Source organism: Paroedura picta, chromosome 9 (genome assembly GCF_049243985.1).
Source record: "Paroedura picta isolate Pp20150507F chromosome 9, Ppicta_v3.0, whole genome shotgun sequence".
Lineage (NCBI taxonomy): Eukaryota > Metazoa > Chordata > Lepidosauria > Squamata > Gekkonidae > Paroedura > Paroedura picta.
Window position 1 is genome coordinate 85,177,164 of NC_135377.1, and position 14,047 is coordinate 85,191,210.

Sequence of the window (14,047 nt, forward strand, 5' to 3'; positions counted from 1 at the left end):
CGCCTGTATTTGAACAGCGGAAATGTTTCTGGCTGCAAAGAAAAGACTGCTGCACATATACAATTACATGGTGATTTCTATTGGTTGCATTCCCGCAGCACCAAGATGTTCAGTGCTGCTGCTGCTACCTCTGTATTAAAGGGTGAATTGTTCAAAAGAGGAAAAAATTATAGTGTGAGTCCAACTATCACACTGCTGTGGGACTCCATGATCCTGCCCCCCTCCTCCCCTCTTGCCTCTTCCCCCTACCTCTCCTGGCCCCTACTGATCCTGGTCCATCCCCCCTCAATCCCTCCCTCCCCCACACCTTTCCCCCTACCCCCCTTGCCTCTCCTGCCTGATCCTTCACCCCTCCCTCTCAGACACACACACACACACCCCTCACCTTCCCCCTCCTTACCTGTCACAGCAGTTCTATGCAGATCTATATGCCCTTTTTCATTTTCAATGCTATTGTTGGAAGCACATCACTTATTTTTATTGTTGCCATTGCCAGTTTCTTCTGTTATTTTTTTTAATATCATTTCTATAAATCTGATACAGGGTTTAACAATCAGACCCTTCTGTCAAAGGGATTAATTCTATCCAGTTTTGATACTATAGTGGGTGGAGGGGGAAAGCCACTGTCTTTGGGGGAGAACTGGGGCTAGTCTGCACAAAATAGATAATGCACTTTCAATGCACTTTAGAAGTAGATTTTCCTTTTCCGCACAGCACACTCCAGATGCCAAAGCACATTGAAAGTGCATTATCCTATGTGTGCAGAATGGGCCCTGGTGTTGTAAACGGAGTAGAAACGGATGTTTTTATACCCACTTTTCTTTACCTCAATGAGTCCCAAACTGGTTTGTATTCACCTGTCAAGTCTCCAGGCACAGGAAGGGAGAAACATGTGGCCAGCCAGAGAGTCTTGAAGGGAGTAGACAAAATGCAGTCACAGAACAAGAGCTGAGGTCAGTATCAGGAAAGCAATCATTCACATAAACCAGGCCCAATAAGGACAAGAAGAGAGTCAACAGTCAAAAGTCCCAGGCCGAAGGTCACCCAGGGAAGCAGGGCCCAAGAAGTCAAGGCCAAAGAGCCGGAGCTGGGGGCTGCAGACTTGGTAGGAAAGATGTTGCAGCATAACAAACAGACTTATGCCCCCAACCTCTTTTTAAACTGGATGTGCAACTATGAACAGCTGGCTTGCTATTCAGTCTGAGTTCTGCAAAGACTCTTAGAGGCCATTTCTGCCCTGAGCAGCTAACCTTGCAATTCTTCCCATTTTCTTCAAAGCAAAGCACTACTACTTCTTATGCTGTTGCTCCCTAGAGTCTGGAGATAAGGATGGGCAGCCAGCTGCTGAAGGGGCTTTGGTGTCGGGCGTGATGTCCAAAGGCTAGAGGGATTGGGTGCTTGTGCCTAGTTGTGGTTCAGGATCTGGGCTGCATTTCCTAGACAGCTGTGGGGCTTCTGAATCTATTGGCAGTGTCTGACGATCAGGGACTGGCCTTAGCAAGACTCTCAGACCTGCCTCTTCCTCAGAGTCAGCCAGTGTTGCAGCCGGCTGGGGCATGGCATCTCCTTCCCTTCCTCTCTCCACAACAGGCATGTTGTGAGGTAGGTGGAGCTGAGAGAGTTCAGAGAGAACTGTGACTGGCCCAAAGTCACCGTGCATGCTTCACATGGAGGAGCGGAGAATCCAACCTGTTTTGCAGGGTTAGAGTCCACTGCTCTTAATCACCATATTGCCCAGTAAAATCAACACCATTATAAGATGATGGTCCAGAATCCCATCCCATAATTTACACATGAAAATATCATTAAAAAAAAAAACTCTTTACTTGCATGAAAAAGAAGGTCCAAAGATTTTTTTCCCCCCACAGCTCCATATATCCTCTCCCCAGGTGTGGACAATCTTGGGGAAGTACAGAAATAACTCACCAAACATCCCCAGCGTTTGATGTTCACATTAGCAGTCTTTTGAACAAGAGAGGCCAAGACATAAACCTGCAGCTGGCAAACAGGGAAAAACGTGTTTATGGCATCAACACCAGGCACAGCGTGAAAATACAAGCTCCAGATTTCCAGAGCTCCTTATGGGAACAGGTGGCCATCCTGACTACGGGCTATAACAAGGCATGAAGTGTGACAAATGTAGACCATGCCCTTGAGTTTTGTGTTTTACTTAACTGCAAACACACTCAAAGACAGCTATTTACTTTAAAAGCCATGCCACTAATTATAAAGACGAATTTTCCATGTGCTAAAGTTTTGGTGTGTGTGTGTGTGTGTGTGTGTGTTGTTTTTTTAAGTTTGAGACACAAAGTTTAGGATTGTTCAGTATTTTTCAGCGGCACAGTTCAGCAGTGGCAGGAAAGACTTGCTCCAGGAAAGGAGCTCTGGATGTAGGATCCAAAGAACAACATCGCTTGTTTCTGAACATAATTGGGAGTAGTAGCGATGGTGAATGTATTCTGCCAGATTTTCATCAGACTGCAGAAGTCAGTTCCCCTGGAGAAAAGGACTGGTTGAGAGCAACTCAATGGGGTTGGCTCTGCTTCCCCTTCCCCAGCTTCTGCACCAGGGCAACTCATTGGGGCAGGCTGTCCTCCCCCTCCTCCCAAACTTTTACACCAGGGCAACTCACTGGGTCTGTGCTTCTCTTCCACCCCCCTTTCGACATCAGTGCAACTCATTCAGGCTTGTTACAATGCCCAGTGGTGGGTGAGGAGAGAGATGCACTTGAAGGGAGGCTCTTAGAGGAAGGTCTGGCTTTTGAGGATAGGTGGTGGCAATGGGATGGTGTTGGGGACGGCAGGCATTGCAGGTGCAGCTGACGTGACTAAATTGGAGAGTCCTGTGCATCGTGGTCCCTGCACTTGATGCCCCAGCATAAGACTCTGCATCAAATAAGTCATCCAATTAACCACAGTGGCTATTTTAAGAACCAAATCTGGTCTCAAAGTCCTAAGCAGCTAATGAGTTAGGATCGTTTTCCAGACCTCTGAGTTCCTTTAACTGACAAGGCAAGATTTCACAGATAACTTTGTAGAAGTTCTCTTCCTTTTGGCCACTCTTTCCTTAAATATTGCCTGATGGTCTTCATTCTATGCTACCTGTCTGTGTAAGGTGCACTGCACTGGGCTACATGCTCTACTGAATAACCCACTCTTTCTAGCAAGGTTGGGTTAGAGTGGCAGCTTCAGTGTGATGATGAAGTTATGAAAACTTAGGCCAATAATTAAAAAAGTAAAACATTTTTTGAATGGCTGAAACAAAAATTAACTTCACTCTAGAAGGGGAGATGACTTTTTTTTTTTGCCCTCCAGATATTAAATCTCACACTTCGAGCAAAGCCCATGCAATTTTTATATGTTATAATGTGAGTTATAAATGAAAAAGTAATGAAAATGCTTAAAACATTGATATATTTGCTAAATTAAATCTGGGTCCAGAGAGTCACGGGGAATGTAACTGGATATGGAACATAAGTAAAATGAAACCCCATCTTTGTGGGCCTTAGAATTGCAATATGTGGCAGAAAGTGACTTATGTTGACCCTGTACGGCAGCGGTCCACAAGCTTTCGCTTGCTGCGGACCGCTGCAGCGTAGTGGGGGGAGAGGGTGGCCCACGGGCCCACGCATGCGCGGCAGCCCCAGCGCAAACGTGCATGTGCGGACTGCCGTGCACGCGCGTTTGCGCCGCTGCCATGCCGGCGGCCACGGCTCTCCTCCCGGCTCCTCCTGGCCGCAAGCAAATCGGCCGCTAAAGCGGCCAATTAGCTTGCGGCTCTGCAAGCTTCTCCCCCCTCCCCTCCTGCTTTGGTGACCGATTTGCTTGCAGCCTGGTGAGCTTCTCGCTTTGGGGGGGGAGGGAAGAAGGAGCCGCAGCCCGGTGCTGAGGCCTTCGCGGCCCGGCAGCGGGCGGCAGCCCGCGGGTTGGGGACCACTGCTGTACGGCTTTCAGAGCAAGAGATGAAGAGGGATCGTTTGCCATTGCTGTCTCTGAATAGAAACCAGGGTGTAGTCTGCATAGGGTTTTTACCCAGTCCAAGTTCGAATGAATCCCTCCCGTCTACACTGAATTTGATTTCCACTTTAATTTTGGGAACTTTAAATTTTCCCTCTGCAGCAAGCATGATTGATTCGTGGGTATTCCCCTACAATAACCTGGAGTAGAAACTACCATGAGTAAATGTGCAGCTCTCTGCTATTTCCAAATTAACTTCTGTGCCTGGTAGCAAAGGAGTCTTTTCTGATTAGTTCAGGGCATTAGTTCATAGTCTTCCTGGTTCCTGATTGCAAGGCTCCACTTAAAGTGACTGTGCTCCAGATACCCTAACTTCTCTCTGCAGATTAGCCTCTTGTTTTTTCCCCTCCTCTGCTATCTCCAATCCTCCCCCCCCCTTGTTCAAGAAAAGATAGAGTCTCCTGCTTTGCTTGGCTCCCCCCTCCCCCGTTCTGAGCTTTCCCAATCGAGTGCAGAACACTTTCTGTTTCATTGGGGAGGATAGAGGAAGACCTGAGTTCAAATCAATCTGAACGCAAAAAAAACAAAGTAAGTGAAGAATCAGCCCAAGACTTCCTTAGCGGTCTCCAACCCACATACTAACAGGGACAGACTCTGCTTAAATTCTGAGTTCTGATGAGATTGAACTCGCCTGGACCATCCAAGTCACAGCTGAATTGCCATATAGATCAGTTTTGTTCTCCGGATTCTTCATGAATATGAAGCTGTATATTCAATGGACTGCATGGATACAATCTCAGAATTAAGGTGAGTATATCGCTCAAGCACATAGGACTCATCAAACAATGGCTTCTGCAAGATGTCCCTCTTGAAGAAATACCTTTGGGAACAGCAGGCAGCCATGATCCTTTAGCTATCTGGGGCTGGATCCAGAAAGACCAGTATGATAACCATTCATTCAACTTCAGGATTTTCCTGGAAAATGTTTAACAAGATGAAGAAGAGTTGTTTTTTCTACCCCGTGTTTCATTACCCATAGGAGTTTGAAAGGAGCTTACAATCACCTTCCTTTCCTCTGCCAACAACAGACAGCCTGTGAGATAGGTGGGGCTGAGAGATTAATAATAATAATAATAATAATAATTAATAATAATAATAATTAATAATAATAATAATAATAATAATAATAATAATAATAATAATAATAATAATAATAATAATAATAATAATAATAATAATAATAATGTAGAAGAGCGGGGAATCAAACCTTGAGATTGGAAGCTGCCATTCTTAACCACTACACTAGGCTGGTTTTTACCTGGGATGCGAAAAATCTGAAGGGACACTGCTTACTTCACTTCAGAGTGGGGTTGAAAATGGAAGAAATCTGGATTCAGAAGATGGGTGTACCTATGTCCTCAGCCGTATTTTTACCATGTAGACACCTTTACAGTAACTATCTGTAACAGCAGGCTCACTGTTATAATAACTTGCTAAGGGCTAAGTGGGCGGAGAGTGGGCATGGCCTGTCCAAGGCAGAGGCTGCGAGAGGGCTTTGCAGCCCAACAGGACGCTGGTGGGGGAGCCAGTGGGGGGGGGGGACCAGCAGGGGGCTGCTTTCCCTTACCCATTGGGCTTTCCCTTACCCGTTGGACCTCTTTCAAAGCCCATTTTTAAAATGGGTTTTGATCCTAGTTTGTAAATAATGTCACTGAAGAAAGTGAAATTTTCGAAACTCAGTGTTTGACATCAGTATTTGACATCACTTCTAGTTTCTACTTCATCCCATGTGATGGGCAAGTACAGTGCACAAATAAATATACTACGTCTTTAATAGTATACACATATAGAATACTACATCTAATGGTTTACACTTTGATTACTGTTCTGTATGTGTGCCTGTCATGTTAATTCATCGGACTGGGTTTTAAACTAAACACACACAGAGAGTTAAAAGTGACTCCTCCCCCTCAGTGGAAAAGATGAAGAACAATTACTGGGTCAATTTATATGCATTATCTCACTCAATGAATTGTACCTGGTAATTTTCATTTTATTGAAATGCATTAATGAACGGAAATAGCAGCCTTTCTCTTTCAGACTGTGATCTCTCATGCTTAACAATACATTACAAATAAGCCCTTCACATGTTTGATTTCTCAGCCTTTGCTGAATATTCTGCAATCTAAAGTCTTTTTTTAAGCGGAGAATAAATATGTCCAATCAAATATATCCTCTCTATATTGGTTTAAATCCAGCATAAATTTATAGAACTGACCAGAAGGCTTAAGAATAATGACCCAACCCTACAGGTGAATCCTTAGCATACTTCATTTAGGAGTAAGTCCTACTGTTCTAAATAAAACACCAAGTAAGGCTGCATGAGTGACTCTGACATAAAAGTTAAGCATGGGACATACCATGTTTTGATGTAATTCACAATCATAAATGGTACATTGGTGTAACAAGCAAGGGACAGAACAAATGCTTATGACTAGTTTGGTTTTGTAATTATATGGAGAAATTAAAGCTTTGCAGACATATGGGAACATTAGCAGTAGCCTGAGCAATATGGAAAAAAGACAGGATATCAATCCTTGTGGGGTTAAAGTGTATAGAAACTTATCTGAACCCAATCAACAAGTTTATCATGAAATGAAACCCTCCATCCAACCACCCACAATAGCCAGTGTAAACAAGGTCATTTTATGGATCTCAAGTTTACATGCACATGAAAGCTTATACCCAGAATTTAACTTTATTGGTCTTCAAGGTACCACGGCACCCAAACTTTGTTCAAAAGGTCTTTCTAATGGAACAATGAGGTTAACATTTCCCATCAATATAAGTGGTCCCCATCAAAAAATACTTTGCAAAGAAGCTGTATTACATATCCTCCAGGGTTCCTGTAGTCTACAGCCCCCTCCCTTTTCATCTACACATCACTTCCCATTTTGCTTGTGAATGGGTATGAATTATGTATAGTTGTACCCTCTCATCAGTTTGTGGGAAAACACAAACAGATGAGAGGATGCAACTAGATATAATTCAATGGTAAGGTTCAAGACATAATGGCTGGGATGGTGGGGATTAGGTTCAAGTCCCCATTCTGCCATGGAACTTATGGGGTGGGGGACTCAGGTGGACTCGGGGTTTTCTATTTTTATCCTGCCCTCCTTCCAGCGGGAGCCCAAGGTAATACATATGAGTTTTCTGCTTTTCTGCTTATCTCCCCACTCTGACTCCAGCCAGCTTCTCCTGACAACCATTGGTGGTCACCATGCTAAGTGAACTAGCAGGCTGGATCCAACAGACCAGTTCCACAGATTGGTGATCCCTGGGTGGGGAATGTTTCCTTTCTTACATGTCTCCTTCTACTGAAGCCCTAGATTATCTCTGAAACACATTTCTTGGAGAACAGGGGACTAATAGGAACAGGAGGCCTCAGGAAGAGCATATCAGGGGCATATAGGGCTGCACCAGGAAGAGGGAATAATTCTCTGCAGGTGAAAATCCTTCGATCCATTGACATGTTCTATCAAATCCAAGTCAATCAGTTCACCTAGCAGGAGGGAAAAAAGGCATGAAATTTGCTCTCCAAGGGTGGAAATGTTTTCATCTGCAGAATCACTCAGCTACAACAAAACCATCTTCTCAGCCTGACTTGAAATTCCTGTTGTAGTGTTTTAGGATAGAACCTACCATTGTATGTGAAGAACAAAACACAGGTGACTTACCTTTCAAACTTTTTAACTCCCATGTAGTCTAAAAGGAGGCATTGTCATGGATAACCATTGCATGATGCTTCAAAACAGCCATGATGTCTTGGCTTCTCTGTTTCCTGGGCATTGAAGGCTTTCCAGGCCCAGCTCCTCACAGAGGAGGCAAAAAATGTCCCAGTCAGCTTTGTGGTGCTTTGCCATGCTGTGAGATAGGCCAGGGCTATTTTTATTTTTGTAGGAAAGTTGGATTGCATTCCACACAATTCCACCTTCCTGCAAAATGATCTTCCCACCCACCCCCCATCCCTCTGCATGGCGGAACCTGTCCACCGCCACTGCATTTCCTGAGGGGACATATTTCAATGGGAGACCAGGTGCCCTGCTGAAATGTGTCCCCCTGTGGGGGGGACACATTTCAGTATCAAAACAGTTCTGGTGCTGAAATGTGCCCCCCTTGGACCATTTATGCACTGGGAACTTCAGTGCCCCAGCTCCCGTGCAGGAGCACAAATCAAGGGCGGATGAGGCACACCAGGCAAAATGCTCCCCCATGTAGGTACAGGAAGAGGTGGGGTAACCTGCCATGACTAAAACTCCAGCCCGCATCCCAGCATGAAACCTCCAGTGCGTAAACGGTCTTCGAGACACAAAAAGCTGCATATCATAAACTTCCACAGCGTAGCACTGCTGGCGTCCTGACATGCAAAATTGGCCAAAGTGAGGGATTGGAATTAAAAGGGGAAACTATCTGGTGATATCTCTGTGAGGACCTGACAGGTGAAATGGTCATGGCTCTCTAGAGATGAGAACGGTAGGGCAATTGATGGTCTGCACTGGTAGTCCTGAATCAGAGAGAGAGAGAGAGAGAGAGAGAGAGAGAGAGAGAGAGAGAGAGAGAGAGAGAGAGAGAGAGAGAGAGAGAGAGAGAGAGATTTTAGAGGGTGGGTAGGCACTCTGTGTAATCACGCCTTACTGCAATGCAAAGGCATTATCTGGATTTCTTTTTCCTTTAAAAAAACGATACATCTGACTACAGCATGGTATTTTCTCTAGTGTCAGCTGGATGGGGGGAAGAACTGGGCAACAGTTCAATCCCCAGAGAAACTAAGACAGCCAGGAAGCAATGCTTGGACATGCCTCCACGATCCTTTTCCCAGCAATGAACAATTAATTTGATCAACAGAAATATATAAGAAAACAAAGCAGTGCCATTGTACCATTGGAAGTCATATCTGTACTTGTTTAATACCAAACTCTGGAATTCGAAAATCCTAATTAAAGACATTAGTGAATGTCAATACAGCAATATTTTAATGAATCCCAGATAATCCCACAGCAATCAATTTAAATCAAAATGAGTTTATTGGAAAGTGCCAAAGGTGGGGAGAATGCTTCCTTTGCACTACAAAGTGTAGATTTCTCAAATGAATAACGCCTGTTCGGAATTTAACGGGATAATTACTTCATTTGCATTTGCGAGAGCAATAAGAGGAATGGAAAAGGGACAGCTCAGTGGGAAATGATGTTAGGCATGAAAAGGTGACACACGGAAGACGGTGGCACTCAAAGTTTTGTCCTGTCCAATGGGGTTCCATTTTCACGCAGCACATTTATTCAACTTAACACCCTGATGTGCGAGAAAGAAGACAGAACAGAGGCCTGACAGATGAACATAGCATGCCAAATCCTGGCTGGAAAATTCCTGGAGGTTTGAGGGTAAAGCATTTGGAGGGCAGAGTCTGGGGAGGGGACAGGGCTTAGGCGGTATGTGATGTCATCGAATCCACCCTCTGGAAAGCTGCTTTCTCCAGGGAAACTGAGCTCTTTCGTGTGAAGATCAGTGGTAATTTTGAGAGATCTCCAGGCCTCAGCTGAAGGTTGATAACCACATTCCATGCTTGGTTGATCAATTGTGTCCCTGAAAGAAGTCTGACTGGGGAGGGGGAGAGAATCTATCAGGAATTCAGGACAGGAACGAATTCCACTGTGATGCCTTTCACCTTCGGCACGCTGGGACCATTCAAATCTTCTCCCCATGGAACATGTGGGTGGTTTCTACACTTGGGATTATCACAGTGGGCTAGAGAAGAGACCTGGACAATCACAGTGTGGAAAGGAGGTTAATCTTGGCTGTGGAGGGAAGCTGTGGGCAGGAGATGTGAGAGCAGAAAGGCCAAGGTTAAGTATGTTATTCTTTAGAAAGGCACGGGATAGTAACCCAGAAACAATCTAGTCCTCAAAGGAGAACTCTTTCTTTCTCTATGTGAGTCACATTCTTCATAGAAAGCCTCTAATCCTGTCATTCTCCACCAGGATTTTGTGAAGCCCTGGGCTTTCTTGTGGGCCCTGGAATGGGTGAGAGTTAATTCATATTTTATAGATATATTAAATTGGTTAAACATTTATTGGGTGATATGACCATATACATATACAGTCCCTGCTCTCTGCCATGATCACTGTTCAGTGAACCTGTCTGACTCCATCTTGAATGCTATGTCTTTGCTGAAACGTTCCCATGTAACCAAAGCCCATGCCGGTAGTTTTCCTTTGATTCCCCCCTTCATTGATCCTTGCATTTTCACACTGCATATTCTCCCCACTGTGAAACAATGTTGCCCGGTTCTTGTAAACATCTTATCAGCTAGCCTGAGGCGCCAGCCTGACCAAGGCCGCGCTAACTTCAACAGCTTGGCAAGAAGCCTAGGATGGCACCTGGGTGAGGGGCTCCCTCCCTCCCTTGGGAAACTTCAAGTTTTGGGCAGGAGAAAAGTATTGATAAGTGCTTACTGTTCTTGTATCGAACAGACTTGACTTCGAATGTTATAGTGAACTGATCTGCTTCCAATTAAAGCTTTCTTCTTATAGAAGTTTTGTTTGTGAGTTTTGTCAGCGCTTGACAATATGGCCATGTTGCTTCACTTTCCCACTCCTCCCAAAATGCCAAAGATGGGCCTGGAAGGGGCTCAGGTGGGCATGTACACAGCTATACTTCCCAATGATATTCTGCATGTTTACGCCACTTCTGGGTTTTTTCAAAGCCCGAAGAATGTTTCAAGGGTTTCTCAAAGGCAAAAAAAGTTGAGAAAGGCTGCTCTAATCCCTTCTATCACATCAATACCAACATTTTTCCTCACTCATAATCCACTTCAATGTCCTGATCTGGATAGACCAGGTTACATGGATCTCATCAGATCTCGGTAACTAAGCAGGGTTGGCCGTGGTTAGAATTTGGATGGGAGTCCACCGTGGAAGGCCAGGGTTGCAACTCAGTGGCAGGCAATGGCAAACCACTTTTGCATGTTAACTGCCTTGAAAACCCTACAGCAGCCTTTCTCAACATTTTTAAAATTGAGAAACCCCCGAAACATTCTTCAGGCTTCAACAAATTCTAGAAGTGGCGCAAGCATGCAGAATATGGTTGGGAAGCCTAGCTGTGGACACACCCACCCGGGACTCCTCCCCTTCCCATCCCCTCCAGGCCTATCACTGCCCATTTTGGGACGGGCGGCCACACATGACCATATATGGTCATATCACATATAAAGGTAAAGGTATCCCCTGTGCAATTACCGAGTCATGTCTGACCCTTGGGGTGATGCCCTCTAGCGTTTTCATGGCAGACTCAATACGGGGTGGTTTGCCAGTGCCTTCCCCAGTCATTACTGTTTACCCCCCAGCAAGCTGGGTACTCATTTTACCAACCTCAGAAGGATGGAGGGCTGAGTCTGCCTTGAGCCGGCTGCTGGGATTGAACTCCCAGCCTCATGGGCAAAGCTTTCAGACAGCTGCCTTACCACTCTGCGCCACAAGAGGCTCTTCATATCACATATATGTTTAAGCATTCATTAAGTCCCACCCACTTGGGAGACCCTTCCAGGGCTGTCAAGGAACTCTGGCTGAGAAAGCCTAGTATAAGTTTTCCATATGCACTAGCACTTCTTCAGATACATTGGCATGAAAGTTATCAGTCCACAGGTGTAGGTAGAACAGTGGATCTCAACCTTCCTAATACCATAACTCTTTAATACAGTTCCCCATGTTGTGGTGACCCCCCAAACATAAAATTATGCAAGTGTTCATTCACAGAAATTAAACCAAAACTGACCAATGGTGTGAAGACCCATTGTTCATAATTGTATATAAATTGGGTTTCTTTCCAGGGTTTCTCAGTTTTGTTCTACCTCTTGTCCCACCATTCCAATCTTGCAGTTTTCCACTGCTCCAGACAGATGAAAGCTCTATCTCAATCTACCCTGCAAGGCTGTTGTGTGGTTGAAATAGAAGAGGAGCAATGTCAGTCACTTTGGGACCCCCTTGGAGAGAAGGGTTGCTTGCCCTGCCGTGGTCCCTTTGAAAGGGTCATTTGATCCCCAAAGGGGTCCCGACCCCCAGGTTGAGAACCACTGCCTTACAGCCTGGACAGCTCCTCCCCTTCCTCTTCCCACTGTGAAGCTCTAGTGTCTGTTAAGCTCTAGTCCTGGATACAACGGTCTTTCCTCCTAGTCTTTATTATAAAGCTAATGGTTACAGATAGGGCCGCTTAAGTAAGAGATCAATTCTATGCCACCCTCTGCTGTGCACACAGGTATGATGGACGTCCAATGACTTTTGTTTTTGCTGTGGCTTAAACAACAACAACATAAATCAGGTTTTCCAGTCTGGCATGTCTTTTGGATAATTCACACTAGGCAAGGACCCTGCTTGCCCCGAAGGCTGATGAAGAGCTGAGTAAAAATATATTAATATAGAAAAAGATTAAACATTAAAAGCTGTGTTAACTGCCAGCAGGGTAACTTGAAATCTGGCTGGCCATCATACTGGCCAGGTGACTGTGGGGTCTGCCTGATTTGTTTGCATACAGTGGAATAAAAGCTTTGTTAACTGACATATTTGACTAATTGGCATCCCCAGTTCCCAATGGCTGTAACTTAACAAGGCTTTTATTGTGAAAGGGAAGGAAGAAAAAAAGGAAAGATCTTTTCCACGACACAGAAGGGGGTGGCAGAAGATGCAGAGAGGATGGTTATTTCCCCTTCCTCCCAAATCTCCAGAGAGCAGCTCCTTCTCCCCCTTCCTTTCTGCTTTTTTTTTTTTAAACAAGAAACCAATTAGGAATGTCTCTTGACAAACGGAATCTAACCTCCCTATCACACAGCCTATTTTGATAAGGCTTCTGTAAAGGAAATCTGAGTCTCAGAACTCCACTGGAATTCTTTAAATGTGTCAGCAAAATAAGAGAAACCACTGAGACAATTTACTTCGCTGGCACTCTTTTTTCCTTTAAAGTCAAAGTTCCATCTAAGAAATGACTAAGGAAATTATATAACTTTGCCGAGGACGAGAGTGGAGAATGTTTTTGAGAATCTCAAGGTGGAGAGGGTTGCCACCCACAGGCATTACAATTTGCAATTGGCTTCAAGAGTCTGTGCTTCACATGCAGAAGGTCCTGGGTCAATCCCTGACAATACTTGTTAAAGGAGCTCATGTATCAGGCTGTTGAGCTAAATTTCCACCTGTGTTTCAGAGAGCTACTGCCAATCAAAATACACAGTGCTGGGCTAAAAGGATGAGTGGTTGAGATTTACTGAAAGGGAAATACAGACAATGTTTCCAGAAGGGTCTCAGAAGAGAAGTGCTTACTCTGATGTCCTGCTTCTTCTGTCACTTGCAAAACAGAAATTATTAATGTACTAGAGGCAAAGCCCGTTGCACCCAGAGAAACAATGGACAATAGGATTCACACTTTCACAGTGGCCTTCCTGGGGGCTGGCAACTTGGCAAAAATGTAAATTATAGGAGGGAGAAGAAAGGCAGGCAGGCAGGTAGAGGCCATGCTGGGTCCCATGGGACTCGTGGGCAGCCTTTACTCCTCCTGCCCCCCAGACCCTTGAGATCCCACCTTCAAAACTTGAGAAACAGTCCCCACCCAGGGGTCACCACCTTAAGGTGTGGCCTGGAATTAGAGGTCATCTGCAGAGTATAGAGATCAGCTCCCAAGGGGAAAATGGCTGTTTTGGAGGGGGGACTCTGTGGCACTATGCCCCAAAGGGATTTTGGGATGCCAATCCCAGTTGGGACCTGGAGATCTCCTGGAATTGCAGGTCATTTCCAGGCTGCTGAGATCAGTCCTCCTGGAGAAAAGGACTGCTTGGGAGGGGGGGACTCTCTGGCTTTTGACCTCTGGAGGTGCAGGGATGCCAGGCTCCAAGTGGGAAATAAAGAGAAATACTGTGTGGCAGTAATTGCGAATAACAGTAAGCATCAAATAATTCATCAACTTGTCACAGTTTCTTCCTAAGATGAAAATGTTTAACGGATAGCAAAATTTGCGTTCTTCAGTTCTGTGCAATATCAAAGTAAATATTCTTC